The sequence below is a fragment of the Cebus imitator genome, unplaced genomic scaffold (genome assembly GCF_001604975.1).
Source record: "Cebus imitator isolate Cc_AM_T3 unplaced genomic scaffold, Cebus_imitator-1.0 Scaffold896, whole genome shotgun sequence".
Taxonomy (NCBI): domain Eukaryota; kingdom Metazoa; phylum Chordata; class Mammalia; order Primates; family Cebidae; genus Cebus; species Cebus imitator.
Window position 1 is genome coordinate 8,278 of NW_016108211.1, and position 26,726 is coordinate 35,003.

The 26,726-nt window shown below is 43.0% G+C and overlaps 1 pseudogene; it reads right to left on the reverse strand.

The window, feature by feature from the left end:
- Positions 1 to 1,389: 1,389 nt before the first annotated feature.
- LOC108298152 lies at positions 1,390 to 6,107 on the reverse strand (annotated as a pseudogene).
- Between the last annotated feature and the right edge of the window lie 20,619 nt (positions 6,108 to 26,726).

A 26,726-nucleotide genomic window follows, 5' to 3' on the forward strand; every position in this document is an offset into this window, starting at 1 on the left:
CGCAGTTTTGCCTTGATGTCTGCAGGGCTGCAAATGCACCTAGGCATGTATTTTCAAATCTGTCTTCCCTTTAGAATTTCTTGTGCCTCTTTAGAAAAATGCAAATAGCTGGATCCCAAGTCCTAAGATGGTGACTCAGTTGGTGGGTGGTGAGCCTGGGAGTCTGTATGTTTGCAAAGCTTCCTTAGTCACTGCTTACAGAGGTTTGAGAACTTCTATAGTGCAGTCATTCCACTTAAGTCAGTGGTGCCTGGCCCCCTGCTGTACATCAGAATCATCTGATGTGTTAAAAAGGGTGTTAAAAATGCTGTTGCCTGGATCCCACCCCTATACATTCCCATGTCATTGGTTTTCAGTGTACCTAAGCATCCTGATTTTTCCCACATTCCCAGGGGACAGCAATGTACAGCCACACGGAGAACACTGGCTTAAAGGCATTCAGTCCTGATGAATCATCTCTCTTGCTATCAAAGCTTAAAATGAAGAAATGGTGGCAGTTTGAATAACTGAATCAGAGAATTCAGGAGAATTTAAAGATTAGAAGAAAGGATTCAGTGAGGATTGTCACAGAGGGAGCGGACTGGGGCATCATCACCAAGGCTACAGCATTAACAGCACTTTTTCTTGGAGACAGTTGAACTTTATCATTGAAAGTTTAGCCAGGGTTGGGGAGTACAGTGGGTGAGCAGGAAACACCACCACTCTCTCTTTTTTTTTCCCCCATATAAAAAGGGGTTTATTTAGATGTTAGAATCGTCTAGTGATTGAACAAGATCGGACATAAACCACCCGGGCCCAGGGCTGGGCTGTAGTCACTGCCGCTGACATCTGCGTAGATGTCACATACAACAGCGGCTGTCACGAGCTCGATGGCCATTGTGCTTCGAAACTTTTTTCCAACCGATGGTTGTGACTGCAGTTTTCAGATGTGCTCTGGCCTCTAAGGACCAGGGTCCGCGTGGGGGTTGGTGTCCTCGGTATAAAAAGTGCTGTCCCAGGAGCTTCCCCACGGACACCTTGGGGCATCTGAGTGATTCCCGGGAGGGCAGCTCGGCCTCCCTCAGGCTACCACTGCAGCCACCGCCGGACATTCTCCCGGCAACCGACAAAAAGCATCAGAGTCTCTGTGAGCCTGGCTGTGACGGTAAGAGCCAGTGTTTTCTAATCTAAGACGTATATGAGAACACAGAAAACTGCAGTTAGGAACACCCTACAAAATTGAACAACAGGATTTTCCAAAAATATTTTTTACATCACTTTAAATAATTTACAAAAAGCTACAAAAATCATATTTACCAGGACACATCTGTTAAATAAAAGCATCATTTTGTGTTGGCGTATACAGGGGTGTGTATAACAGCCTCCCGCTCCCCTCTCGGCAACCACAGACCATCACACACACGCACGACACGCGCACGGACCCCAGGACGGAACCCACAGCTCGAGGGCTTACGCCTTCACTACTGAGCTGCCGCCACTGTCCTCCCCGGAGGTGTCGCTGAAGTCACTGGCGTCACTGCCCAAGGCGTCCTGGTCCTGGTCCTACCTATAGATGACCCTTCGTCTATACCTCAGGTCCAAAACGCTTTCCTCCGGCCCGAGCTCCTCCTGTCATGCAAACTCAGCTCCGGCTGCGCCTTCCTGCTTGGCCAGGACCCGCCGTCCTTCTTCGCCAGCAGGTGTGGGCTTCCAAAGACAGGGGTGGGCCCGGCCTGGGCCTCCCTGAAGGCCGAGAAGGACGGGCCTTGCAGAGGCAGCCCCAGGTGGGGGCTGAAGGGGCCGGCCTGCCTGCCCCCCAGGAGACGCCGTTTCCAAAGTGGAAGAGCTGGGTGGACAGCAGTGGGGAGAAGCTGGCAAGGGGCAGGCTGGGCGGGCCCCAGGCAGGGCCCTCGGACCCCTTCTCTCTCTCGATCCCGACGCCCCCACTCCTCGCTGCGTCTCTACCTTCGGAGCGCAGCGCCCACGGGCTGAGTAGCCTACTCTGGTGAGCAAAGTCGCTCCAGGGCAGGGTGAGGTCAGCTTGGGCTGGAGCACACCTCTCAGCTCCCCGGCTGGGGGTCAGGAAACTCCGGCTCCCGCAGCCCACGTGAAAGGTCTCCCCGGGCACCTGCTGCCTGGGTGCCCGCTGTGGCACAGCTGGGCAGCGGACCAAAAGCACTTTCGGCAGCAGGCTCGGTCCCTCGTGGGCTCTGCTATCTGTGAAGGTAAACATTTTTCCTGCTCAGTGACAGCCCCTTGGCAGAGATGCTGGTGCCCCTGGGCAGTGCCGGATCCCCTCGGCTGGGGGGAGCAGCGGGGAGGCCCCTTCTCGCCCTGGCCAGACAGACCAGCTTCATCCTGCACTCCTGAGCTCTCTGTGCCTCGCGACCCTTCTGTCGCCTATGGGACCCCCCTGGCTCTCTGGCTCCGGGTACACATGCCACGCAGTGAGGCGGGCTCCTTCCTGCCAAGCACCTCTGGACTGGCTGGGCCCCCTGTCCCGAGTGCAGCCGGGCCCTCTGCCTGGACTTCTGAACTGCTCACCGACTCCTTGGCCTTTTCCTCCAAGAACTTCCGAATCTCCAGTTCGATGCTCATTGCTGTCCACCGAACTGCTGTCATCAGAGAGCGAGCCTGGGCTGGGAGCTGAGCCCTGGGACTCCCTGGGGAATGGGTTCCCTTCCGAGGCAGAGGCGCAGGTGGAGACAGAGGCGGGTCTCCGTACCCGGAAGGCGGGGCCATGTCCTGGCTCCCGGCACCCTCCTGCTTTGTCCTGTCGGCCGTGCCGCCGAAGACGCTGCGGGATTTCTTCCCGGAGCTCTTGCCGCCATCTCTCTTGGACTTGGAGAGGCAGCTCTTGAGTACCGGTGGCCTCCTGTCCTCCCAGTCTCTCCGGAGCCCGCCCAGCTGCTCCAAGAAGTGCGTCTGCGAGGTGCTGAGCCTGACCTTCTTCCTGCAGGCCGCCCTGGGCTTCTGCACCACTTCTTCAGCTTCCGCTTGGACTTTAACAAGTCCTTGATGGCTGTGTCCAGGTCCTTGTCACTGTTCAGGGAGCTGCTTTTGTCTTCAGAGCTCTCCTCATCCAGACGCCTCGCCTGGTCTGTCTTACCCTGTCCCTGTGACAGGCGAGGGGCGCCCTCCCCTGTGGGGGCCTCTCTGGCTTTGCCCTGGACGGGCAGGTCCCACCCCTCATGGCTGGGCTCAGCTCTCCCCTGGCTGTGGTCGGCATCCCGGCCCCTGTCTTTCACCACCTCCAGTGTTTTGGGCACGGATGGCCTCATGTGGCCGCCGCCTCTACCTTCCTTTTGCAGCCCAGCAGTGGGTCCGGTGTTTTAGAGAGAGGGGCTTTGGGGCCGCTGGTCTGGCCGTTGGGGCCAGGCGGCGAAAGTGGGCCCTGGGCAGCCTGTGGGCAGCTCTCACCTCTGGCCAGCAAACTCCCTGACTGCGCCTTGAGGGCCCAAAAGTCCGGATTTCCTGCTCGAAGCTGTCGTCGCTGTCCACGGAGCTACTGTCGCCGTCGGAGCGGGAAGGCACGTTGGCGGAGTGGAAGAGTGGGCTCGCGGACAGGGACCGGTCGCTGCCCTCCATGGGGGCCGTCAGGATCGTCTTGGAAATGCCCAGGATCACTTCCGCACACATCAGCTCAGCGAACGTGTCTGCGCAGCACTAGGACCGTTCCACAAACTCGCTCCTGGAAGCCGGGCTCAGAGGAGGTGGAGCTTTGGTTTCCTTCGGGAGCTTGGGGAAGCGGTCAGTGTCCAGGCCCCCGGGGCCAGGGTCTGTGGTCTTGGCGGCCACTAGCTTCTTCTTGCCGGGTGTTTTCCTGTGGGTCTCGGGCAAGGCACTTTTCGTGGCACTGGTTGTACTGTGTGCGGGAGGGTCAGGCTGCCTCTCCTCGCGGAGCTGGGCCCTCTGGGACGGGTCCCCGTCCGCCTCATTTCGTGTTTTCTGCAGCTGGTACAGCTGGATGGCCTCCTCGATGCCGCCGTACCTGCTGGAGTCGGACGCCTCCCGCGCCTGTGCGGCGCTCGGGACTCGCCCTCCCCTCCTTGCGGCGCTGGCGCTCCTCTTCGTCCCGCTTTGATTCTGTGCTGCTTCTGAAGGGCGGCAGGGGGTGGCTGGCTTTGTGCTGTCCTCGTTGTCCCGCGTGGTTGTGACCGTGGACCTGAGGTTTCTGGGCTGCATGTTCATCTTTGCCAACCGCGGAGGTCTGCGGAAGGCGAACTCCTTCTGGGTGCCCATCACACTCTGCCGATGCACCCCCGCGCGGCTGGCTCTTGGTGGGATTTCAAGAGTGACTTGGCCGCCGAATTTTCATTGGGGTCTGGTTTCTTGTCCACTGACCCATCACATTTTTGGGTCTCATGCTGTCTCTTCTCGTTCAGAAACTGTTCTATTTCCGCCCTGATGCTCCGCTCAGAGTCCTGGCTGCTCATGCTGACCGGGGAGGCGAAGCCCTGGTCCTGGCTGGATTCCACCTGGCTGCCAGGGCCACCGCCTGAGCCAGGTGCAAGTTTTAGGGGACCCAGGGCAGTCGGGGCACTGCTGTGAGCCGGTTCTGCCTTACAGGTACTGCCTCCACCTGAGGTCCTGGAAAGCTGCTGGGTTGCACCTGGCTGGACCCCTCCGGACCCGGGCTATGTAGGGCCACTCTTTCCCTTCAGGTACTCCTGTGGCCTCCTCAATGTCCCGGTCCACAGAATCATCACTGCCTGAATCTGGCACCAGTGGGCCAAAGTCTGCTGCCTCCTCCTCCCCCATGGGGTCAATGTCAGCCACAAGACCACAGGCAGCCAAGGCGGGCGGCCACTTGTGCACAGGGGGCTTGGTCGCCGGCCTGGTGTCATGGCATCCCTCTGCCCTGTGGCCCCTCTGCACGGCTCGCTCATCGCTGGTGCCCAGAGCAGCCCCGTCATGCTGCAGCGTGGTCACGAGCATCTGCACCCGGGCGCTCACCGCCTCGTGGCAGCCAGTGTTCCCATACGCCCCGGGTCAGGTCTTCATCTCTCCACTTACTCACCGAGGCACTCTGTCTCTGCTTTTTTTTTTTTTTTAATTTATTTTATTGCATTTTAGGTTAAGGGGTACATGTGAAGAACATGCAAGATTGTTGCATAGGTACACACGTGGCAGTCTGATTGCTGCCTTCCTCCCCATCACCTATATCTGGCATTTCTCCCCATGCTCTCTCTCCCCAACTCTCAACCCCCCACTGTCCCTCCCCTATTTCCCCCCAACTGACCCCAGTGTGTAGTGCTCCCCCCCCCCGTGTCCATGTGTTCTCATTGTTCAACACCCGCCTATGAGTGAGAACATGCGGTGTTTGATCTTCTGCTCTTCTGCCAGTTTGCTGAGAATGATGGTTTCCAGGTTCATCCATGTCCCTACAAAGGACCCAAACTCATCGTTTTTGATGGCTGCATAATATTCCATGGTGTATATGTGCCACATTTTCCCTATCCAGTCTATCATCGATGGGCATTTGGGTTGGTTCCAGGTCTTTGCTATTGTAAACAGTGCTGCAATGAACATTCGTGTGCACGTTTCCTTATAGTAGAACGATTTGTAATCCTTTGGATATATACCCAGTAATGGGATTGCTGGGTCAAATGGAAGTTCTATTTCTAGGTCCTTGAGGAATCGCCACACTGTCTTCCGCAATGGTTGAACTAATTTACACTCCCACCAACAGTGTAAAAGTGTTCCTATTTCTCCACATCCTCTCCAGCATCTGTTGTCTCCAGATTTTTTAATGATCGCCATTCTAACTGGCGTGAGATGGTATCTCAATGTAGTTTTGATTTGCATTTCTCTGATGACCAAATAGACTTTTGACTCCGCCCGGCCCCGCCGCCCGCTGTGCGACCCTGCCTGCCGCCTGTGCGAGGCTGGCGTGTTCCGCCCTCGGCCGGGGCGCGGGGAGGGGGCCCAGAGGCGGCCGGCTGGGCCCCCAGCCTCCCCGCCTCTCCCACCACCACTCTTTAAAAGACCTGCTGCTTCTTCAGGATCATAAATTGGTCTGTGCCTCGATGATAAAATGAGGCCCTTGCTTCTGGAGGATAAGCCATCTCAGTGGGCCCCAGGGGAGGTGGAAACCTTGGCAGAGCATGCTCTGAGGACTTCTTCATCGGAAGGCAGGACACCTTGCAGTGTGAGAGGCGGCCTTCACACAGACGGCAGAGAATACAGGCTGACTTGTTCATAGACTCCATTCTTGTAATTGGACAGCATGCTTCTTCTCATTTACAAATAGCACAGCAGATGACAGTCCAACATAAAAAGAAGGATATGTCACCATCTCCAACAGTGGCACAGGGACAAGAGATCGCAGTGTCTGGGAACCACATGGCCACTGTCCAATAGAACTTTCCAGGTTGGTAGATCTGTTCTACATATACACTGTCTAGTACAATGGCCACTAGACACATGAGCACTTGAGCACTTGAAATGAGGTAATGAGACTGAAGAACTGAAATTTTAATTTTATTTAATTTTAATTACATACAATTTAAATTTGAGTAGCCACATGAGGCTGGTGGTTTAGGTATTGAACAAGCAGCTCTCAAGAACAAACCTTGACTTTGTCCCTTATGGGGTAAGTTTCTAGATATTTCCAAGCCTTGGTTCCTTCATCTGTACTTCTTGTGTGCTGGCACCAGAATTACCGTTAGAGACAGTACTGGCATTGTTTGAAAAAACACCTTGATAGGTAATTTGGCCATCAAAACCTAGGATGCAGAGAAGGGTCTGGAGAGGAAATGCAGAACTCAAGAAGGACCAAGTCATCTTCTATAAGAATATGGGAGAAATTATTCATTAATTGTTAGCCCTGAGTGAGAAGGAGTAAGGGAAAAAAGGGAAAGAAGAGCCATTAAGAAAGTTTGGGGGCTACATGGAATGTTGGGGTGGCAAAAGGACTCTTAGGAACAGGGAGAGCTAATATTAGTTTTCAGTTACTTGTGTTACTGTTGTAAACCCATGCTGTCTTTCTAAACCCTTGGTCAAATTTGCTGTAAACATAAATGTCTTTGTTGGATAGGTGTGTGTGTGTGTGTGTGTGTGTGTGTGTGTGTGTGTATTAAGTAAAGGGAATAAGCCCAATGTTTACATTAGAATTGAATGGAAAAGAGAAAACATGAAATGATTAGGCTGTTAATAAGCTGAACAAATTCGTGAAAGCAGAAGTTGACAGGCAGAGGAAACCACGACAAAGTAAGCCCTTAAGAAAGTTGTAGCTAACATTTGTTTTTCATAAAATGGGGGTTCACACCAAGCTCATATAAATCTCAAAAGGAAGGATCAGTACAACCAATATGTAAACTGGAGACAGTAATACCTACTTGAGGAATCATTGTGACGATAAAATGAGATAATGCTTTTGAAATGCTTATACATAGTAAAAGCTTAATAAAGCTTTAGTTTCATGGTTTTAAAATGAATACACGGCTGATCCTTGAACAACATGAGGGTTAAGGCACCAACCCTCACTTGCAGTCAAAAATTCATATACAACTGTTGCCTCCCCCAAAACTGATCTACTAATAGCCTTACCAATAACATAAACTGTTAACACATATTTTGCATGTTATATGTATTACATACTGTATTCTTACAATAAAGTAAACTAGAGAAAAAATGTTATTAAGAAAATCATAAGGAAGATAAAATATATTTACCATTCATTAAGTGGAAGTGGATCATCACAAAGGTCTTCACCCTCTTCTTCACATTGAGTAGGCTGAGGAGGAGGAGGGAGAGGAGGGGTTGGTCTTGCTGTCTCAGGGGTCACAGAGACAGAAGATGATCCACAAATAAGTGGACCCTTGCAGTTGAAATCCATGTTGATAAGGGTCTATTGTAGTACTCTTTTTTTTTTTTTTTTTTGAAGATTAAGTGAAGTAACATGTGAAGCCTCTGGTTAACAGTGAGCATTCCCTAAATGCCATACTTTTTCCTTTTTAGGAAGAAAATCTTTTTCTAGACCCTATTTGAGCTATATCATTTTATACTATAGACCCAGACAGGCCCCCCAAAAATTCATAGGGACATATGAGGTCTTTCCTTCTTTCCCTTCTCTGTATGGCATATGGATATCACCTTTAGGAACAGTGAACTGACTTCCATCAGTACAGCACTTTTATTAGACTTCTGTTAACAAAATCCAGGCTTGTCTTTCATCTTTATCCGTAACCATCTCTCAGATTTTTCTTTCTCTCTCTTATAATTCACATGGGCTTATTGCTGTACATTAAAGAGCCCCACTTTGATACATTTTAACCAATTTGAGGGTTTTGTTTACCTAATCAGTTGTACTTATTTCTCCTGTAAGTGACCTTTATTTCCAACTGTTTTCATTACTCCTGCTTTTCAAGTGCCATGAATTGCTTATTCAGTACATTCTACCTTTGGCAAAAATATGTAATTTGCACCTTTTTTGTATCTTCCTTATTTATTCTAGCCTACGTCTTGTTGTTGAGTGAGTGCCTGTAGATCATTCTTGTACGTAAGAATGAACCTATTCCTGAGAGTAGGATAGGAAAATTCCTAGAATTATAGGGCTTTGACTATAGCTTCTGAAAATAATTCAGAGTGTACAGGATACTCTAGTGGCCACAAGACAGATGTCTTATTTTCCTCATGGACAGCATGATAACTTAATGTTTGAAGATTCAAATTAAAAGTATTTTATCCACCCCCTAAACAAACACATTTACTACGTCACCTTTAATTCAGCTACCTTTAATTCACCACCTCTGGGTGGTGGTGGTGGTGTTTGGTCCAAGCCACTCATCAGTGTATGTGGCTAACGGAAAGTGTGCTGATTGAAATAAAGATAAACATGCCTTCTGTCACTCAAAATGTATGTTTCTTATTAAAAAAGCTTAGAATAAGCACTATGGCATAATGTATCAAATTTATTACTTGTATTTTCATCCAGCACTTCTATCAAAGCAATGGAGAGCTGCGGTGTGATCTTTGTAGATTTGGCACTATTTATTTAATGATTTGAGGCCTGGGAAATCTTGTGTTTTCCAGTGTGCTTAGCTTTTTAATACAGGGGCTCAGGTGTCCTGAGTAAACACAATCACAGCTCCACTCCTGAGACCCCACTAGCAGAATGATAATGCAGGAAAATCTGTGTCCTACATTCAAATGACTAAAGAGAAACCTTATTTTGCAGTCATTTCATTTCAGCTGTTTACTTTCCATGGTGAATAATAAACACAAGCCTCAACTGTGAAGGAATATATATTTTTTTTCCAGGAGATGGAATTGCCTAGAAAATTCTGAATAAAAAAATGGAATATAAATCTTGCCACGCCTGATAACTAATGCTTGAAATCTTTATCTACTGTAAGTGGCGACAGTTGCCAAAGAGTATATTAGGAAAAGCACCTCAGTTTGTTTCTGAATAGATAGGGTGTTTATCTGTCAGTATTATATATGAAGAGGTTCCCCACAGACTTAACACATTCTGTCAAGCTCTCTTGTTTTACTGTGTTAGTAAATCATAGAGCGTGTTTGAAATATCAAGTAATGGTGAGCTCTGATATGCGGTTAGGAGTTGCCATTAACATCAATTTCTTCCTGCAATTTTACCTAGAGCTCCTATAAGGCAAATACTTGTCTGTAAAGTGAAGACTTGCTAAGAAATGGGAAAATACCTGAAAGATGCATAGAGCTTTTAGTTTTTTGAGGGAGAGGATCTCTTTAGAACCTGAGTCATAGTTTTTGAACATCCTTAAGGTTGGCATATTAGCCAAAGTACATCCAGAAGGCAGAAATCACATGAAAGTTATTTCTCTCAGTGAAACATTTTGTAAAGTTCTGATTTTTCACAAAGGTCACTTAATATTTTCTTACCGTCTCTATGGTGCTGCATACAAGACTATCATCATAATCTTCTAAGTAAACTAAAGTTAGGTATTTTAGTAGTTTCCACAATTCTGACACAAATGTAGTAAATTTATTTGAAACATTATGTTTTTTATACTTCTGAAAATTTAAAAATTTTATTTATAATTGACACATAATTGTACATGTTTTGGGCTGTTATATTTCAATACATGTGTATATTGTATATTAATTAAATTAGGGTAGTTAGTATGTCCATTACCACAAACCTTTATCATTTATTTCTGGTGGTAACTTTTAAGATCCTCTTTTCTAGCTATCTTGAAATATATAATATATTGTTATTAGCTATAATCACCTTGCTATGTAATATAATGACATCAGTTATTCTTCCTTTCTAACTGTAACTTTTACCTGTTGACCAACCTCTTTTATTCTCCCTTCCCATCCCCAGCTTCTGGTAATGACTATTCTATTCTCTACTCCTATGTGTTCAATTTTTTTAGATTCCTTGTGGGAATCTAAAAAAAGTGGGACCATGCAGTGTTTGTCTTTCTGTGTCTGGCTTATTTCACTTAACATTATGTCCTCCAAGTTTGTCCATGTTGCCACAAATGACAGGATTTCATACTTTTAAAAATAGCTGAATAGTAATCCATTATGTATATAGACCATGTTTTCTTTATTCATTCAAGTTATGCTTGAACCTGAAAAACTATATTGTAAAAGAAAATTCTAACTACATTAAATGCTTGACATAATATTAGCAAAATAATTATTTGAAGGCAAAAAAAGTGACAAAAAGGAGACAGGAATTGGATTTGACTTTTGAAAGAAGATAACTGTACTGGGTAAAATCCAAGTTTATACAGCTTTTCCCCTGAAGGCATGCTTCAGTCTTGGTTAAAACTCGAGCAGAAAGCTGATGTCACAGTGGCTAGAGGTGTCAGAGGATTGACTTAGGAAATGCAAGAATGTCTAGAATTTGCATGTAAAATCCTAGAAAGGAGGAAGTCGCAGAGGTGGCTGCATATACTCTCCCATTAAGTCCTATCTATGTATCTCATATATGCATAAAAATTTGCATGCAATCTCTTCTTAAATCCCAGGCTTATGCCTGAATTGAACTTGTCCTAAAGAGAATCCAAAGGTACCAGGGAAAGGCAATAGCTGGAAGGCTAGAAAATGTGAACAGGGATTTAGGCCCCTGCCCACAACAAAGGAGATAAATATTGGAATTTGAGTCCTGCCAAGTTATATCAGCTTGACAAGTACTTTGGATTTCTTTTGAAACCCCAGAAACGCCATATCTAAGGTATGAAAATTTTGTCACAGAACTAGGAAATTTACCCCAAAACTAAAGAGAAATAAAAACAGATCCACCCTGACAAAATATAAAACGAAGTGTCTGTAAGTGCAAGATTATCATCCAGTAATTTTACTATATGGTAAAACAAAAATCAACAATATTTTATCGAGAATAAGAGAGTCCAGATTCTATAAAACATATCATCCAAAATGTGTAACATACAATAAAAATACAAGATACGCATGAAAACAGAAACATGTGACCTAAGGTTAGGAAAGAAAGTAGTGAATATAAACAGACTAAATTCATAGACAGACACTTTGAAGAAGGAATTATGCTCACATCCAAGAACTTAAGTGAAAAAAATATAACAAATAAACATATGGGGAGCCAAAGCAGAGAAATAAAAGCTATAAAAAAGAACCAAATGAAATTCTAAAACGGTAAAATACAGTAACAAATACAAAATTCACCAGATGGGCTTCACAGCAGCTTAGAATTGGCAGAAGAAAGGATCAATGAATTTTAAAGGAACATCAATAGAAATGATCCAAACTGAAGAATAGGGAGGAAAGAAGATTGAAAGAAATGAACATCTCTTAGTGGCAGGTAGGATAATATCAAGTGATCTTACCTATGTGTAATTGGTGCCTGAGAAGGATTGGAGAGAAAGGAAGACAGGAAAAAAAACTGAAGAAGTGATGGCTGAAAAGTTCCCAATGCTGAAGATAATCAATTTACAGATCCAAGAAATTAAGTGAACACTAAGTAGAAAAGATAGAAGGAAAAGCCTGCCTAGGCACATCGTAGTCAAACTGCTGATTATCAAAGATAAAGAGAAAATCTCAAAACCTGGTGGAAAGGGGGACACCTCAGAAGACAGTAGACGTTGGCCAACTTCTCATCAGAAATAATAAAGACCTAAAGGGAATGGAATGACTTATTTTATTTTATTGAGACAGAGTCTCGCTCTGTCGCCCAGGCTGGAGTGCAGCGGCGCAATCTTCCCTCACTGCAATCTTTGCCTCCCGGGCTCAATTGATTCTTGTCCCTCAGCCTCCCGAGTAGCTGGGATTACAGGTGCATGCCACTACACCTGGCTAATTGTTGTATTTTTTTTTTTTTTTTACAGATGGGGGTTTCACTATGTTGGCCAGGCTACTCTCAAACTCCTGACCTGAAGTAATCTACCTGCTGCACCCTTCCAAAATGTTGGGATTACAGGTGTGAGCCACTGTGTCCAGCCAGAAACTTATTTTGAGATGAACAAAAGTTGACAGAGTCTGTTCCAGGTACAACTGAATTACAAGAAATGAAAAAGGGAGTTCTTTAGGCTGAAAGAAAATGACATCAAATGGTATCTCAAATATAAGAGGAGGAATAAAAAGAACCAAAAATGAAGTATTTACGTAAATATAAGACTTTCTCATTTTGTTTTCAATCTTAATTCCCTTAAAATACAACCGACTCTTCAAAGCAAAAGTAATTTTATTTTGTGGTTCCTAACATATGTGTTTATAGACAACAATGATAATAAGGAAGGTGGTTAACAAAATGGCACTGCTACAGATTCTTACCTTTGATGTGAAGTGGTATAATGTTAAATCCATATAGTTTCTGATAAATTCAGGGTGTGCATTGTAATGTTTAGCATAATTACTAAAAGTAATACAAAGAGCTATATATAAAAAGTCAATAGAGGAATTAAAATGGAATACAACAATATTCGGTTAATCAAATGGAAAATAAGAAAGTAGAAACAACAACAAAAACATATGAGGCAAATTAAACAAATAGTATTCTAAAGTTTAACTAGAATAAACAAGTGGAGACTGACAAAAAGATTAAAAAGAATAACTTATTCTTCCTGACATAAAAATGACCTATAAAACTACAGTGATTAAAATATTATGGTACCATAGAAGGAAGGCAGGGATATCTGCTCTTACAATTTGCATTCAGTATTGTATTGGATGTCCTAGAGAGTGCAATAAGGAAAAAATACATAAAAGGCTTAGAAATATGATATCTACTTGCAGATGACATGATCGTGCCTAGATAATTTAATGGGAGAAAGGATAGTCTTTTTAACAGATGGTCTGGAACAACTGGATATCCATATGGAAAAAGATAAACCTCAATCTAAATTTGATCTGCAGATTCCACACAACTCCAATTCAAATCCCAAAAGGTCTTTGGTAGTAATAAACAAGCTGATTCAAAATTTGCATGTTAATGCAAAAGACCTAGGATTACAAAAATCATCTTGAAACAGAGGAATGAAGTCAGGGTCCTCTACCTTACTTCAAAACATACTTGTTGTGGGTCAGATTTCATGAGAAAAAGGTTCTGAGACTATGACGTTTGTAGGCAGAAACTGTATTGGAAATTGCTCTCAGTAATAACACTTATGAGGATTGAAAAAAAAACATGATTACACAGAGGAAGAAATAGAATGGTGAAGGAGTTTCAGTGGATGCTTCAGTTCATAGCTCAGGGAACTCTGCAATTGATGTGATCCTCCATGGTTACCCTTCTTTGAGGCAGGTATTAGGCGGGCAGGTGCTGGCTTTTATACCCTCAATTTGCCCACCCATTGGCTGCTGGTTTCCATCAGGGAGAGGCTACAAGCTTGTGTGAGTCAACATTCTTCAGCTGAGGGCCATCAGCTGCTAGCACTTGCAGCAGCTGGGGAAATTAGTGCTCCAGTTCTCAAAGGGGACCTGGCTGGTGCTCCAGAGCATCCACTCTCATCCACGCTTTGTGCCACTTGGATGTCCTTGCATTTTACAGTAAGTTCTGGAAACAGCTTCTCTAGAAGGCTGGTTGGTCTCCTTTCCTGACAAAACTTTTTTTTGGGGCGAAGGGGGGATGGAGTATCGCTCTGTTGCCAGGCATGGAGTGCAGTGGCACGATCTTGGCTCACTGCAACCTCCGACTCCTTGGTTCAAGCAATTCTCCTGCCTCAGCCTCCCAAGTAGCTGGGATTACAGGCACAGGCCATCACGCAGAGCAAACGTTTGTGTTTTTAGTAGAGATGGGGTTTCACCATGTTGGTCAGGATGGTCTCTATCTCCTAACCTCATGATCTGCCTGACTCACGCTCCCAAAGTGCTGGGATTACAGGCGTGACCCACAGGCCTGGCCAAAAACTTTTAAGATGAAGGTTAGTGAATCTTCACTGTAGTCTTTATTTCTGCAGCTGTTTTTGAGGCCACAATGGACACTTATTAGCTCCTTCCTCTACTACCCACTCTAGAGTCTACTCACCCTTCGTTATCCATAGTAGGTTGGTAAACAAAATGTGGCATAGCCATACAATGTACTACTACTATATTCATAAGGTGAAAAATGGCTCAGCAATGAAAATGAGTTAACTGCATACACAGACATAAACTTGAATGGATCCCAAAAATATTATGTAATATTATGTTGTGTAATTTCACTATTGTGAAGTTCAAGAACAGGCAAAATTAGTCCACCAGGATAGAAACCAGAATAGTGTTTACCTATAAAGGGTAGGGATTGACTAGAAGGAATCATAAGGAAAACTTTTGGGGGAGTTGCAATCTTGCAGTTCTTGATTTGCGTGGAGTTTACATGGTTTATATGTACATCATAATTCATCCAGTTGTACACTAAGAGACGAAAATATTAACCATGTTGGAATGGAATAATCTTGTTTTCTTATTTGAGATATCTGTTTTCCAAGTTTTTCCCAGTAAATCTGTATTTCTCGGATAACTAGAATTTTTTTTTTAAGACATAAGTTGTATTTTAGTGTATGAACTGGCAAGCTACTATTCATTAATACTTTGGCCATTTACAAATTTATGTCCATACAAAGTCACATTTTTTCTGGATGTACTTAATGCTCTCACATTTGTATTAGCATATTGCTTGCAAAGGATTTCAAAGTTCCAATGAATTACAGATTTTGTATGGCTGGAAAGTAACTTGAAAGATCAGCTGACCCGGAAGATTGATGTCCATAACACTCAGGAAGGGAGATTATTTATTTTCTTCTGGTATACATCTAGGGTTAGAGCCAGCCTCTACCATTTCTTTAGCCAACCTCTTTCAATACTTTATCATATTGATGGATGATTACTTAGAAGATCCCTCTGAGGCAGGTAAAAGCCAGATAGAATACTATTATGTTGAGGATAAATTGGAGTTACTGACTTCTAAAATGTTCTTCCACTCACTTGATCCCATTGCTCTATCAGTAATATTTTTATAGTTTAAATGTTGTTTTCCAGGATGAAATTAAAGAGCTGTTTGCATGTGTGAAATGCTACTTTCTTTAATGTCAAATTCCTGTTATTATTTCTAAAAATTGTAAGCATGAAGCACCTCAGCTCCATAATGATGCTTTGCTTTTAGTTCAGTGTCCTTTACACGTTAACTAGGGAGGAAATAACTTGTCAAGAAAGTTGTATGAGTTATCTCAAATTTTTATGAGGAACAGGTGTTTGCAAATAGAGGATCACAACATTGCATCGTGTATCAGTCAACAATTAGGACACCCTATGCTTTCCCTTTCCTTTATCCCTTTCTCTCATTTCTTTATAGCTTACTTTCTGATCTGCAAGCCTTTTATTTTCTCCTAATTTATTTTGCAACCCTGCCATGCTCTAGCACATGTGATAAGGTTTGGCTGTTTTCCCACCCAAATCTCATCTTGAATTGTAATCTCGGTTATCCCCATGTGTCAAGGGAGAGACCACACCAGGTGGGGGTAATTGAATCATGGGGGTGGTTTCCCCATGCTATTCTTGTGATAGTTAGTGAGTTCTCATGAGATTTGATGGTTTTATAAGGAGCTCTTCCCCGCTTTGTTTGGCACTTCTTCCTGTTGCCTTGTGAAGAAAGTGCCTTGCTTTCCCTCCATTTTCTGCCATGATTGTAAGATTCCTGTGGCTTCTGAAGCCATGCTAAACTGTCAGTCAACTAAACCTCTTTCTTTTATAAATTACCCAGTTTCAGACAGTTCTTTATAGCAATATGAAAACGGACTAATATAACCTGAGAGATAATTCCAAAGGAAATTTGGAGATGTTCAGTAATGGTGACTGGGATTCAGGACTCTTTATTATGGCAGATCAGAAGAGAATTAATATATAAATTGGAGGCCTTTAATGTTGACACAATAGGATCAAATAATTTATCTTCCAAACCAAGATGACTTTAAAAAATCGTATGTATTTATGGGGCACTATACGTCTGTGTGTGTGTGTGTGTGTGTGTGTGTGTGTACACACACACACACATATCATGAAATGATTAGATCAATCTAATTATTGGATTCATCACCTCGTATCCTTATGATTTTTTTGTGTTGAGAACATTTATCTATTCTTAGCAATTTTAAAATATACATTACATTATTAATTATAGTAATTTTGCTGTACAATAGATCTCCAGAACTTATTTCTCCCATCTGACTGAAACTGTACCCTTTGACCAATATCTCCTAATTCCACATCCCCAGCCTCTGAATCAGAACAGTTTTGAGAGTGAAAAGGATACTATTACTAATGTAGCTGACCCAGTGGTCATAAACAGTACTATCCCAGGCAACCTAAACTAGAACAAGCTAATGTAAGTTGCTTTTAGCCAACTGTTGAGTGCATGTGTGTTTGCCTATGCACCAGAGTGGGGTGAGGAAACAGCATCTAAAAAGAGGAAGATTCCAATTAGAGTGGGCTTTATCTTTGTGGATTTTGGTAAAGAGCAAAAGTAGTCCATGTTTTTGTTGAGGTCTATAGCTTTCATGAATATTGTTACATATTCAGATTTAATTTTATTTTTTTGTGGTTTGTGATGCCCTGAATATTGGTAGGGATATGCTTTGATGGACAGCTCTTTTCTTTTGAGAGGTGGTATATCTTATCTTTCTCAAGTATCAGTCAACAGTTAGGGCTCCTTTCCCTTTCCTTTATCCTTTTCTTCCCATCCTTTTCCTGCATGCAGCTGTGTGTCTGTTTAGGAGAGACAATCTGTTTGCCTATTCATGAGAAAACATCCTTTTGATGAATTTTTTGGCCTGCTCAGCACTTCCCTGCATTACGGTTTTGCTTTACACCAATAACAGTTGATAGCTATCAAACGACTCTGACATGATTCTGATTTTATGAGTATTTTTGCACACAGACTTCTCCTTGATTATGCTTATAATTTGTAAAGTGGCTGCAGAATCATTTTTAGATTTAATTGGTTGTTCTTGACTTACTTTTAAATAGTTTCTTGTGTGCAAAACAGCTACTGAATCTGTTGAGAATACTGTTCATCAGTTTGAAAGCCCAGTCACACTCCTGAGTCTGCATTGAGAAGGAGGAAGTTTGTTAAGGAAAAATATATACCCTATAAAGTGGATTCTCAATGTTCAGTTCTACCCAGAAACAAATAAGGGCAATGTAAATACAATGACTTTTGGCTTAATCCAATCACTTGTTAGTTTGATTCTATTTAATTTGATCAAAAATCCATGAAACCAAACCATTTGTAATAAGGGTGACACAATTCCTCCTCTATTTTGATAGATGTTAATTACTGCAAGCAGGAGCTATGGAATAATTCAATTACTGGCTGTAATAACTTTGTCATTTAATTCATAATACATGCCCTATGTCTGAGTGAGAGGGAAGAGTGTGAAGGCTTTGGAGACTGATTATACAAAATAATGTGATTCAGATGCATGTGATTGAAATTCTATGAATTATCATCAAGGGTAAATGCCTGCTGTAGCCTATGGGGAATGCAAATGATGTGCCATGTCCAATTGCTTGGTGAACAAACTATTCCTTAGTAAAACAAGGTAGGATGCATTTGGGACAATTATTAGGAGTAAGCTTGCTACCACTAAAAATGAAGATGTAGTGATAATAATAGTGTAATACTAATGACAAACACATTTGTACTTACTATATGCCTGATAACTTTCTAACACTCCATAGACATTCACTCTTTTAATCTTTACAGCATCCTTCTTCATCCTTCCTGTTATAGAAAGGCGTTGTGTTAGCTTAGATTCCCCTAGAAGGCTCTTGTGACAAAAATTTGAATGCAAGCACTTTATCTGGGAGGCAAAGCAAAGTCTAGTAAAGAGTGGAATGGAAAGGCAGAGCCAACCTTCAGGAATGGGTGCCTGTGAACTCACAAACCAGCTCCTGAGATTGTTCCTAATTGAAATAGGCAACTTGGCTCTCTTCCTTCCAGGGGCATGGCAAGGTAGACATCATTATCCCCATTGCCCAGATGAGAGTGCCAAGGGGCACACACAGCGACAGGATTTGAATTGAATTCAGATCTGACTTGAAGCCAATGTTTTTTTTTCTCTACTTCCTCAGATCACACATTCTAGTGTGTACATATTTCTAATTCTCTAAGTCTAAGCTGGGTCCAGGCATCTGCTTTTGGTGATTCTCTTACTGGGTGTACAGTGGGTGTCACTTTGCATAACTCCTGTTTTGGCAGTACCTTAAATTTTATGTGGCCTCTGATTAAAATGGGCCATTATCCTTAAGTAGAAAAGAGTAAGAAACATTCAGGTGTATACAGTATGGATATAAAAAGAAAAGAATAAAAAGGATTCATATTTGCTTGGGCATGCAGAGAAAATCTTTGGTTGAAAAACAAGAAACATGAGAGAGACATTGAGTGGGTATGGACATGCTGAGCGGAGACACTTTGCTGTATGCCCTCTTGTAACTTTGAATTTTGAACCTTGAAAATTTAATATGTATTCAAAAATTAAATTTAAAAAGTATCTTGCATAATACCTATACAGATATAACTGGCTAAAGATTTTTTTTGTCTTGGACTATCTGCTATACCCCACGCCCCTTCTGTTTCAAGGTGCTACTGCCAAGAAGCCAGATTTGGGGCATATCAGGTGTACATTGTGGACAAATATCCCACAGAAATTAATGGGAATTAGCTGGAGATAGGATGGTACTATCATATTAAATTTCTCTATCTAATGGTTTAAAGTGACCTTTTGATTGTCTTGCTCTTGAATCCTATTTCTATAGGATTATATGTTCCAAGTTTGCTAAAATACAGACCTATTAAATGAACATAACTAAAACTTTTGTAAGTAGTCATTTAGGTAAAATATACCTATGACTAAATTTAAAAAGCATGTTGTTCAGCATTTTCACCTTCATGTGGGAACAGCTGCTAACTTTTGCTGTTGAAAAGGAAAAAGTCAGGCTTTCTTTTCAAAAGGGAAAAATGACATTGTTAATGATGACAGGAGTGAAGAGTGTTAAGACGTAATTCCATAATTCAAGCAAACTCTTGTGAATCAAAGATATCCTTTGATGATCCAATTGCCTCCTTAAAAGAGAGGCCTCCCTCCCCACCTTCTCTCTAGGATAGCTAGTATTATCCATCTGATTAAAATGTGGCTTTTAAAGAGAATGACAGAGTGCACTTTGCCTTTGCATTCAGTGTATTGTTTTTGATGGCGTTTCTTTCACTTACTCCATTAGAGCAAAATAAATGATTCTGCTCCTTGGTGCCAAATATGGTCATGTCTAAGAGAGGACTTTATGCTTATCTTAAGAATATTTTGGCTTAAAGGCAGCAAATGAAGTCTTCAGCTTCTTTAAATCCTGGCTCGGGAGCACTCGCTGACTGCCTGAATAACACTGGAAACAGAACCTTGATGACTGGCAATTCTGTATGTCGGGTGCCTTACTAATCCAAGATGAGTCACACTACTCCCTCAGTGCAAACATTCTGCTCTGCAGATTACGACTGCTCTTTTACATTTGCGCTATTCATTCCAAGCAAATCACTGATTACTGTGCTGCACATGGAGGAAGACATGGGCTGCCTCATGGGATGAAACATTCGCTGCTATGCCTGGTACATGGCGGTGCTCAATAAATGGCATGATTATCTAAAAGCAGTGAAAGAAAAGTCTGTCTGAAGCCAGCTTCTCCGGCAGCAGACCCTGACAGGAGAATCTGAGAACCAGTGAGTTTCTCAGGAAGTGAGAGCAGGAGAGCAGGCCAGGGAATTCCCTGCCTCAGCCTGATCTTTGGGGAACTCTGGAGGATCGATGAAGGCTTAGAGCCTCAGGGCCAGCGAGCTAGGCCTCCATATTCCCATGGTCAGTGCTGACTGCAGTCAGCTTTTGGAGAACGTGAGTTCCCAGGCATTTCTGCTCCCTGGACAAGAGGGTGAAGTGGCTACGGAAGTCGAGGGGAAGTGCTGTGAGCAAGTGGCAGACTTTAGAAGCAAAGCCCATAGGGACCCGGCAATGGGAGCACAGGACTGAGAAAGGACATCTGAAAGGGGCAGGCCATGTGACGGCAGTGTCTACTGCTAAGTCAAGGAAGGGCCGGCTTCAGGGGACTGCAGCCACCGCAGCAGCACAGGGCCCTGCCCTCCGAAGAACCTCGCGCTTGGGATTCAAGCCTCTGTGGTGGCCGTCTTGAAGTCTGCAGCATTTTCTCTTGTAATGTGTTTTGTAAGGGAAGTCTGGGAGGACGATGGAGCATGCGTGTGGGCTGGGTCAGCCCTACATCCCAGTCCCTGGTGCCGCTGCCCACCCGCCTGGCCCATCAGCCACCCTTTGCTTGGTGCAGTGGTGCATGGGCGTACAGAGGGCTGGAGTTGATGTCTCGTGGGTGAGGCGTGGCCACGATCATCACAGACCTTGGCCCAGCAGGAAGGGTGGGACGCCCACCCCCACCTGTCCCTGGCCCTGTGTCTGAGGGGTCCTGGCCTCTGGCTTTTCATCCCTTGAGTGGATTGCTCCTTCACAGTGGGTTGCTATGATGGTCAGGTGGGAAGGGGAGATCGACTTTCCTCTAGGAGGCCACATGTGACACTGCCAACTTAGTTGCCCCCCATTTCTGTCCCCACCCTCGAGCCTGAGAGGGGCTGTAACTCACCTTATGCTTTTCCCTGTGCCCAAACCTGGCATGAAATATCAAGTAAAAGTCACCACCATGGATTGAGAGAGAAACTGTGAAGAGAGGTAAAAAAAAAGTTTATTATAATAACGTTAAGAGCAGTTTTTCCTGTTTTTTTGTTTTTGNAAAAAATACAAAAAACCTAATAGGTGGCTAAAAATACCAAAAGTTAAAAGAAAAATAGTAGCCCACAGAGGAAGTGGCATATGACAGAACAAAACCAGAGGATTTAATATCTGTAATATGTACCAATAGTCTTACAAATTAATAAAACAAACTCTGAATAGAAAAATAAGCAAAGGATGGACATAAAGAAGCAATTTTTTTTGTGTGTGTGACAAAGTCTCTCTCTGTCACCCAGGCTGCAGTGCAATAGTATAGTCTTGGCTCACTGCAACCTCTGCCTCCTGGGTTCAAGCAATTCTCCTGTCTCAGTCTCCTGAGTAGCTGGGGCAACAGGTGCACAGCACCACACCCGGCTGATTCTGATTTTTTTGTTTTTTTGTATTTTTAGTAGAGACAGGGTTTCACTATGTTGGCCAGGTTGGTCTCGAACTCCTGACTTTGTGATCTGCCTGCTTTGGCCTCCTGAGTAGCTGGGACTACAGGCACACACCACCACACTGGCTAACTTTTTTTGGTATTTTTAGTAAGTATAGAGTTTCACTATGTTGGCCAGGCTGGTCTCGAACTCCTGACTTTACCTGCTGAGAAACTGAAGTCTGAAGTGAAGTATAAGACTGAGAACATCGTTATCATTTTGTCTGTTGCTGTTCTCATTTGCTGCTGTGGAGCCCAAGATTACTGGTAAAAAGTGTCACTCAATTTATGCCTCAGGGACTGAGCCTCTTGGGCCAGAGCCAGCAATTACCTTGCTGATAGCAAAGGCCTATATACGTCTTGGCTCTTACACTGCAGAGGTTTCAGACTGGCAGAAGAAATGGGCTTAAAAATAATGCATCTATTTTAGACATCCAGAAACGTGGACATTTCCAAATTGCTATTCTCACCTTAGTCTAGGCTTCTGTTATCCATCAGAAATAGCACAACAAAAGGGGCACCTTCCCCTTTTCTTAGCTCTTCTACCTTTATTTCTTTGGGCCACAGCTTGAGCATTTCTCAGGCATTGACAATCCGATTTAATTTATGGGCTGATTGCAGCATAGTGGAGGGAAATTAAAAGTTGTGACTGCATTACCCTTTGGTCTTCTGTGTGAATGACTGACGTCTGGATTTGATTCTAATTAAATGCAGACAGGAACTACTGAGGTGAAAGTAAAAGAGAAGTAACAATCTGTCTTTGTAATCAGTGAAGCATATTTGTGAGGGCTTGCACTAGTGGGAAGTGGGGAAGCAGATGTTGCATGACATAGTCAGCAAACTTTCTGTAAAGCGTCAGATTGTAAACCTTTTCGGCTTTGTAGGCCATAGGGTCTCTCTTGCAATTATTCACCTCTGCCATTGCATCTCGAAAACCGTTACAGACAATAAGTAAATGAAAGAGCATGGCTGTGCTCCAATAAAATTTTATTTGCAAAAATAAGCTGTGGGCCATATTTGGCCTGGGGGCCATAGTTTGTCAATCCAGGTCTACATAATTAATTTGAGATTTGGTCAGGCTAGGGTTGCTGCTGTTTCTTCCTCCTGCTGATATGCTTTTGAGGATTTCTGTGTTCCCCTACCCAAGGAAAGTGACCAGGGAAGAAAAAGATGCTGTTCACACCAAGCGCGTTTTCTGTTAAGACTCTTCTAATGCATTTGGCCAAGGACAAGGGTAAAGTTATACCTAACATGAGCCTGATGACACATGGAGTTCTAGCAACATTTTTTTGGTAGCAGATTTAACTGGAGAAATTAAAAATTGACTGTTACCTATAGGTAAATAATTTTTCCCAAGGTAGTGTGCATCCTTTACACTTACTCTCAGCTATTTTTTAAATTCACTTATGTTTCTTTTCCCTCAGTAAACTTGATGCCAATTATCTGTGCATGGTTTCTGTCACATATTATTCATTAATATGCTGGAAATGTCTTTCCTAACACAAATACCCCCAAGGTGCCCTTAATTTCTTCTGAGAAGTAAGAACTTGGAGTAATTAAGTGGAGTGGTCTTTTAGTTTACATTTTAACACGAACAGATGTTCAAATGTATGCTTAAGTGACAAGAGCTGAAACAGTCTTGAGCTGTGGTAAGGAAGGGGAGAAAAATGGGATGGCTCAGATATGTCCCTTGTAAGTACCCCCATCTTAGATCCCATTTTTAACCATATTTAGACCCCCATATTTATGTAAGAGAAAATAATTATCATTTAGGAAGGGGTAGATTATATAGTAAATGGTGATGGGAAAATTGAATTTGGAAAAACAAATTTGAAAAATCAATTTGAAGAAAACCAGTTTAGAACCTCACCTCATACCATACATCAAATGAATGTAAGAAGACAGAAATAATTCAATGTAAGATACAGAAGTATAATAAAATTGAGGAGAACATTTGGTTAACTATTCAAATAATCTTTGACAAAAAAATTACTTTCCATCTACAAAAACAGNCCCCAGCCTCCCAGGTTCAAGCGATTCTCCTGCCTCAGCCTCCTGAGTAGCTGAGATTATAGGCATGTGCCATCAGGCCTGGCTAAGTTTTGTATTTTTAGTAGAGACAGAGTTTCTCCACATTGGTCAGGCTATTCTCAAACTCCTGACCTCAGGTGATCCACACCACACGCCTCAATCTCCCAAAGTGCTGGGATTACAGGCCTGAGCCACCATGCACATTCTTTCTCTCTCTTTCTCTCTCTCCCTCTCTCTCTCTGTCTTGCTCTGTCACCCAGGCTGGAGTGCAGTGGTGTGATCCCAGCATACCTCCCACCTCAGTCTCTGGAGTAGCTGGGATTACAGGCATGTATTACCACGCCTGGCTAAATTTTGTATTTTTAGTAGAGATGGGGTCTGACCATGTTGGACAGGCTGGTCTGGAACTCCTGACCTCAAGTGATCTGTCCGCCTTGGCCTCCCAAAGTGCTGGGATTACAACTGTGGGCCACCTCGCCTGGTCAAAATGAGATAATTTTAAATAGATGACTATAGCAGGTCACATCATGAGGAAACATTTTAATGCTCACATCAGGAAAAGTAATAATTATAATAAAATTTTAAGAAGAATTACCATTTTTTGAGAGCTTACCTGCCACTGTACACATTGCCTTATTTATCTCTTTTAAGCTTAGCAAAGACCTGGTAAGCCATAGATGACAAACCTGACACTCAGAAAGTTGTGCCATTTGTGCCATAAAAAAGAATGCAATCATGTCTTTTGCTGCAACGTGGATGGAACTAGGGGCCATTAAGTTAAGTAAAACAACTCGGAAATAGAAAGTCAAATACTGCGTCTTCTGTCTTATAAGTGGGAGCTAAATAATGTGTACTTAGGGACATAGAGTGTGGAATAATAGATATTGGAGACTGAACAGTGAGAAGAGTGGGAGCGAGGTGAGAGATAAGAGGTTACTTAATGGGTACAGTGTATATTATTTGGGTGGTGGTTATACTAAAAGCCTAGACTTCACCACTAGGCAATACATCCTTGTAACAAAATTGCACTTGTGCCCCTTAAATTTATATAAAAAAGAGAAAGTTGTGACATTTGCTCAAATTCACAAACCTGGTAAGTGGAAACTGAAAGTAGGCTCTGATTGACAGCGTGCAGAGCTCTTAACTTCTAAGCCAGTGCTGTCTAATAGAAATATAATGTGAACTACATCTGTAATTTTAAATTTTCTAGTAGTCACATTAAAAACTAAATATAAACAAGTGAAGTTAATTTTAATAATATATTTTACTTAACCCAGTATATTTAAAATATTATCTCAAAATATAATCAATATAAACGCTTTCAAGATCTCTTACTTTTTTTTAATACTAAATCCTCAAAACACTGTGTATTTTACACTCAATGTACATCTTGATTTGTCTGTTAAGTTTTTATTGGCCATGCTTAGCTCATATTTAAATTTCATTAAAATTACAGTTGAAAAAGGACATTCATATGCCCAAGATGTTTGAGGCACATTTACAATGTTTCTGGTAACTGAATTGAGTATTTATTTTTATATTTAAATTTTAATTAATTAGAATAGAATAAAATTAAAAATTCAGTTCCTCAGATGCACTAGGCATATTTAAAGTGCTCAACAGCTATGTGTGGCTAGTCACCACTCACCTGGGTAGCACAGCTTTAAGCTAAAACGAGGTAGTGAGAGGCAACCAAGGAAAGCTCTCCAGCAAGGGTCTTGAGACAAATTTGTGAAGTCAAGGGACATGAAGACAGGCAAGAGGCAGGGGTGAGCAGTGCAGGAGGTGGCATCCACATCTTCTCAGATGCAGAGCCAAAGCATGCTACAATAATTTCTTTCCAATAAATATTTATTGTGCACCAACTATGTGTTAGGCAGTGTAGTAAGTGTTGGAGATACAGGACAGGTCCTTGCCTTCGGTTTCATGTTTGTGGTGTACGTGTCAAGGGCAGGAGTGGAAGATGGATTGTAAACATGAGTATTAGATTCCTGGGTGTGCTCTAGCAAAATACCACAAACTTAGTCATTTAAAACAATGCAAATCCAATCTTGCATAATTTTAGAGGCTACGAATCTTAAGGTGTCTGTGGGGCTATGTTTTCTCCAAAATCTCTAGAGAAGAATACTTCTTGGTCTCCTTCTAGCTTCTGGGCCCCAGGCCTTCCTGGGTTTGTGGCAGCGTAATTCTGATCCCCATCTCTGCCTCTGTCTTCACATGACCACATTATCTCTCTGTGTCTGTGTTTGTGACCATATTTCCGTCTTCTTTAAAGATCATATGAGATTAGACACATTCAGGGTGGAATGACAACATCAAATTTCCCTCTTCTTAGAAGCATACCAGTCATATTGGATTAAGGAGTCATCCTACTCTAGTATAACCTCACCTTAACTAGTTACCTCTATAAAGAGTCGACTTGCAAATAAGGTCACATTCACAGGAATCAGAGGTTAAGACTTCAACATATCTTTCTAGGGGATACAATTCAACCCATAACAACATGTATACCTGTAAAAAAAAAAAAGAAATAATTTCAGAAAGTGCTGTGAAAATAAAGCAAGGCAATAGTATTAACAGTGACAGGTCTGAAGTAGGCTGGTGCTGAATCTCACAGGGGGAGTGATAAACTGAAGGAGTAAAGGAGAGACACAGAATTCTGTCTGCCAGTTGGGCCAGATGTGCCTGAAGGACTATGGGTTCACTTCTTCATTGATTTTCCTTGACCTGCACAGATATCCCAGCTAGGGGAGCTGGTATCTCTGAGGAGTTAGGTGTTCCCTGTGGACTCTCTGGGAACCTACCACTATTACTGCATTGCTCTTTCTCCAGCTCCTTGTGGACACCTGTGAATTAAGAATCATCACAAACAAAGATGACCTTGTCACCTAATATTTTATCTCCACTGAATGCACTACAACCTCAGCATAGCTCTGAGGGTGGCCAAGACAACTTGGCCCCAGACCCAGTTTAGTAAGACTTGGTCATGTGAGCATAGACCTAAATTGTAGGTAAGTATCAATACCATGCCATCATAGTGTCGCCCCTCAGGCATTTTCCCTTTTTTCTCTTTCACTTAT